The sequence below is a fragment of the Lynx canadensis genome, chromosome C1, assembly GCF_007474595.2.
Source record: "Lynx canadensis isolate LIC74 chromosome C1, mLynCan4.pri.v2, whole genome shotgun sequence".
In the NCBI taxonomy this organism is placed as follows: Eukaryota; Metazoa; Chordata; class Mammalia; order Carnivora; family Felidae; genus Lynx; species Lynx canadensis.
In genome coordinates this window covers 159840332-159846331 of record NC_044310.1, presented here as the reverse complement: position 1 = coordinate 159846331, position 6000 = coordinate 159840332, and positions in this window count along the sequence as shown.

Sequence of the window (6000 nt, the reverse complement as noted above, 5' to 3'; positions counted from 1 at the left end):
AAGCCATAGTCCAATTAAAGTCTGAAGGAACCGAGTCTGATATCAAGCAACAAGTGTTTCCAACTCTACTGGGAAGCTTACAAAAGTCTATTGAATGGCATTTGACCCATGAGAACTGCAGAAACACTTGGCACAAATGACTCCGCCCAAACCCCAGCACCAAGAGTCCTAACCAAACTTGATCATGGATTCTAGTAGCCTAAGGCTTAAAGAGACATAAAGACAATTCAGATTCCAAAATCAGACAAACCCCAAACTAAAATAAACAAATGAACTCTACAGTGTTTAATTTAAATGTTACAGGAGCTAACAGAAAAAGCTTTCATTTTTGAAGGTCAAAGGAAAGCCTGGTAAATGTATAAATGAGGCATGAAGAAGAGGCATGAAGAAGAGGGTTGGGGACAACCACTGAAGTTCCTCATACATTACAGTTATTGACTATATTCAAATGGTCATGGTTTGACTGGAATGAAAAGCCTATTTGTTATCATTGGGTTAATAAAATTCACTTTTTTAAAAAGTTTATTTATCTTGAGACAGAGTGTGTGTGCCTGTGAGCAGGGGAGGGGCAGACACAGTGAGAGAGTCCCAAGCAGGCTCTGCCTTCAGTGTGGAGCCCTACTAGGCTCGATGTGATGACCACAAGATCACAACCTGAGCCAAAATCAAGAGTTGGTTGCTTAACCAACTGAGACACCAAGTGCCCCAAGAAAATTCACTTTTAATAATATTGAGATTGAGGGTTTGGATACAAAACAAGACAAATGCATCTAAAAGATTTAAAAATTTTTGTCTAACACATTTTTCAGGTGTTAAATTTTACTAGGAAATTCACCTCAACACCCAAAACTAGTTGTTAATGTGAAGAGATTTAGAACTGCCTATTGATGGAATTGTCTGGAATTCAACCCAGAATTAATTTGATGTGGGGGTTGGTGGAGTAAGAATGTCATGTTTGAACACCACATGGTTTAGAAGACTGTGCTTAGGTGTATATGTGAGTCCATTCCCAATCCAGAAATAGATATTCTCATGAAACTGGATATAAACTATCGTGGAGCTTGGCTCTCAAATGTTCGGGAAACTTGGCTATAGAAGGTCTGCTGCTTGAACAAAGATTACAGACTCTACATTCAGAAATGTGAGTACTTTGGAAAATTCAGAGAAAGGGAAAGGAAGGGCAAATGTCAACTCAGCCATTCAAATGGCTTTTCAGGCATGGGGTTCAATGTTTACATCTGAGTATGAATAAGCAAATATGCTGAAATCATCCCTCTGTATTGTTGAGGCTTTTGTCCTGGGAGAGAAATTTAATAAATTATAAGAAAGGGGATTTAGTCTTAGAAATATAGTATCCAGGAATTTATTAATGTTAAAATATCTGTTTTCTTTCTTTCTTTCTCTTTCTTTCTTTCTTTCTTTCTTTCTTTTTCATTTGAGAGAGAGCATGAACGAGGGAGAGGGGGAGAGAGAGAGAGAGAGAGAGAGAGAGAGAGAGAGAGAGAGAAAGAAAGAGAGGATCTTAAGCAGTCTCCATACTCAGGGTGGAGCTTGATGCAGGGCTTTATCCCACAACCCTGAGAACTTGACCTGAGCCAAAATCAAGAGTTGGACTCCCAACTGACTGAGCCACCCAGGCACCCCCAAAATACCAGTTTTATTTCTAATAGTACTATGGATGTCTATATCTCAGTTCTTAATCTGAAAAATTGGGACTGGTTGGGGAAGACAAATGGAAGTAATTTGAAAATACAGAATTCTTTAATCTGGCTACTTCCATGCTCAAGCTATCCCATGAAAGCAGTACAGATAATACAATTTAACACCTGGTTTCTTTATGTATTTCATTATTTAAAAAAGAATAGATTTATTTATTTTCTTTGAGCTCAGGCAAAAAAAATTCAGACCTTCTTCAACAACTGCAACAACATGGGGGCACCTGGCTGGCTCAGTTGGTAGAGCACACAATTCTCAGAATTAAAAGGGATAGAGATACTGTTCAAACTAACTCAAGTGATAAAGAGAATTTATTGGCTCATTTTGCTGAAAAGTTCAAGAATTTAGGAAATTCTGGATCCTAGGTTATATCCCTGTATCCCTTAGCTCCGCCTTCCTTTGAAAGATTTAGATGATCTAGAATGGAACACATAGTTTAAAGACTTTAAGGTCATATATACAATCACTATTAAGGAAAATCTCTCTTGAGACTCATTTCTCTTTGTCTTTAAAATGAAATATTTGATCAAAACCACAATGAAATATCACCTCACACCTGTCTGGACGGCTTAAAAAAAAAAAAGAAAGAAACAACACATGTTGGTGAAGATGTGGAGAAAAAGGAAACTTCTTGCACTGTTGGTAGGAATGCAAACTGGTGCAGCCACCATGAAAAACAGTATGGAGGTTCCCCCAAAAGTTAAATAGTTTTACCATATGATCCAGTGATTTCACTACTGGGTATTTACCCAAAGAAAATAAAAACATTGAACAGGTCTATGCACCCCTATGTGTATTGTAGTGTTATTTATAAGAGCCAAGATATGAAAGCAACCCATGTTTATCAATAGATGAATGGATAAAGAAGATGTGATGTGTATGTGTACACACATATAATTCAATTATTAAATTGTTAAATTATGTATGTGTATACACGTGGGTGGCTCAGTTGGTTAAGCGTCCTACTCTTGATCTCTGCTCAGGTCATGAGTTTGTGAGTTCAAGCCCTGTGTTGGGCTCTGCGCTGACAGTGAGAAGCCTGCTTGGGATTCTCTCTCTCCCTCTCTGTCTGCCCCTCCCCTGCTCACACTGTCTCTCTCTCTCAAAATAAATAAATAAACATTAAAAAAAATAATGATCTATGACAAGTGGTGGTGTTAGATAGTAAAGACATGGCCAAAGGGGCTCACCTCTGGGAGGCTACAGTTCTCAGAGATGGGGACCATTTGCTGAGCATATACCTGCCAAATGTGTCTACTACACTACAATAGACAAACAGGTCCTGGTTACCTGTGCCATAGACAGCTAACTGTCCATCAAAAGTCATGATCCCACTTACTTGGTGTAGAATTTGCACTGGGAATCAGCTGCTCAGGACTACATCTCCCAACCCTCCTTGCATCTAAGTGGGACCATATTACTAATGCCTGCCAATGCAATGTGAGTAGAAATAATGTGTGCCACTCCAGGCCTGGCTGCCCTCTAACTAACTCCCCAGGCCCCACTTCATGTACACTTCATGCCTCCTCCCCTTCTGCCAGCTAGAGGCAGAGGACTCTGAAGGCCTAGTAAATATTTTAGGTTCTGTAAGCCATATGGTCTCTGTTGAAACTACTCTGATCATTTTGCAATACGTACAAATATTGAATCATCATGTTGTACACCTGAAATTAAAATAATGTTGTATGTCAATTATGCCTCATTTATTTTTTTTTAAATTGCTGTTTCTTTTTTTTTTTTAATTTTTTTTGTTTAATGTTTATTTATTTTTGAGACAGAGAGAGACACAGCATGAGCAGGGAGACACAGAATATGAAGCAGGCTCCAGGCTCTGAGCTGTCAGCACAGAGCCCGACGCGGGGCTCAAACCCATGAACCGTGAGATCATGACCTGAGCCGAAGCCGGACGCTCAACTGACTGAGCCACCTAGGCGCCCCAATTATACCTCAATTTAAAAATAAGTAAATAAAATTTGAAACAAACAAAACAAAAACAACATAAACAACTCTGACTGTGTAGCACAAATGCAGCCACAGGAAATAAAACAAATGGGTGTGGTTGTGTTGCAATAAAACTTTGTTTCCACAAACAGGTAGTGGTGGGCTGGATATGGTCCTCTGGAGGTCTATATTTTTGTGCTGCCTTTGTCACGTGATCTTTGGCTACATCTTTTAAACACTCTGAGCCTTAGTTTCTTCTTCTGTAAAATGAAGAATTTGAACTTTATCTCAATATCTCTGACAGCTCCATGACTCTACCATTCAGGTCTATCAACTATTATTTCCACTCAAGTTCTAGCCAGAATGTATTGTGTGTGTGTGTGTGTGTGTGTGTGTGTGTGTGTGTGTGCATGCGCACGTGTGTGCATGCACATGCACAAGCACATGCCATTTTAAGAGATACATGAAATGCTGATAACTTTCATAGCATCTTGTAAAAATTAGAGAAAATTAACTAAAAAGTATATAGCAATTAACCGTTTTTTCCAAGTTTGGGGGCAAGTGGAGAAGAAAATTGTCAAGAGAAGAAGAAAAGCATCAGGTACTTCTGCAGTTAATATAACTTAACAGTTTAAGTACAACAATCAAGGTAGTGAGTGAGTTCCCAGTGTACATTCTCATTGAACAAGACCGCAGGGTGTTGGAGCTTGATCACAACCATCACACAAGAGGAAAATTGAAAGTCTTTCTTTGGGAAATGTACAGCATCATTTATTAAATAAGCACCCTGGGAGCTAAAGAATTGTTTAGTTCAACAGCAACGAGACACATCGAGAAGAGAGAAATGATGAGACGAGTCCTCCAACAATTGAGCAGTTTGTTCAGTGGAGGGAAGTTAATGTGTTAAAAAAAAGAAATATCAGCTATAATGATAGTAGTAATAACTGAGATTTATGTTTGTGTTTAGGGAGCAATCAACTTTCAAGGAGCTCTAAGCACATTAACCCTCTCAACTTCCACATCGGTGGAATACTAGAAAATACTATATGATTATTCTCATTAAACAGATGAAAAAGCTGTAAAGGCACTTATTCATGTCACACTTACGTGTTTAAGTTTCAGTATACCTAGTATAACTTTAGGGACATATTTTTGAATATTGTATATTTGTTGAATATTGTATAGAAGTTTTCCACACCAAAAACAATAGTAGTAACTATTTTGGTATGACTAACACTATAAGAACAGTAAAACTCATTTTTCAGAAATAAGGTTCCATGTTATTTTAATCCTCACAATCCAATGAAGTAGGCTGAATTCCTGGTGTGAATCCCATTAGATAGCTAAGGAAATTGAGTCTAAATGGCATGTTCACACTCACCTAAGTAGCTACAAGCAGAATAAATGCCAGGATTCAGTCTCCTGACTTAGAAAGCAATTACATGAGTTATTCATGGTTAATATGAAGAAGTTTCATCTTGGATAAGTGAAGTGACATAAGACCAGTAATGTCTTTTCAGGACTGGAATCATAAGTTGTATCGTCTGATGCCCATGCTTCCTTATATTGACATCTGAAGAAGGGTTCACCTATGGTAACTGTGGTAACTGTGGTAACTGTGGTACTACTCCTCATGGGAAGTGTGCTGTTATGGTCACAAAGCAAGCCTGGGAATGTTAATAGGAACCAGAATGACTGAGGAGGTGAGAGGGTGCCATTACTCGTGTTTTTCTCCAACTCTGCCAAAGAGGATGTCAACCAATCATTCAATCCAACTCTATAGTCACTAATCTCAACATAGACAAGAAGCATCCACCTTTAATACTCTTCCCACCACTCAGTTAGATCCAGCCCAGTCTTCAGCTTTCATTTCAAGCACCACTTCCTTAGGGAAGGAAGCTGTCACCAACCTCTCGTCCTTTATAATGTGCTCTCCTTTCCTTCCACACACTTAAGTCACCTAGTAATTATATAGCTACCTTGGTAATTATGTGATTATGGTCACTCTCCCCAGATAGAGAGGTTGAAAGTCCCATGAGAGCAGGAATCTTTTCTGGATTTTCTCATTGCTGTGTCCCTTGTACCTAGCAGAGTGTCTGGCCACATAGCAGGTGACCAATTACTATCTCTTTTAACAAATCTATGGATGGATGGATGGATGGATGGATGGGCAGACAAATGAATGAGTGAATGAATAAATGAAATTTAAGGTCTAGGATTAGGGTGACAAGGTAAAACACAGGATGCCCAGTTAAATTTGAATTTTAGATAAGCAATAAACACTTTTTAGGGTAAGTATGTCCCATAAAATATTTAGTACATACTTACACTGAAAAATTACTC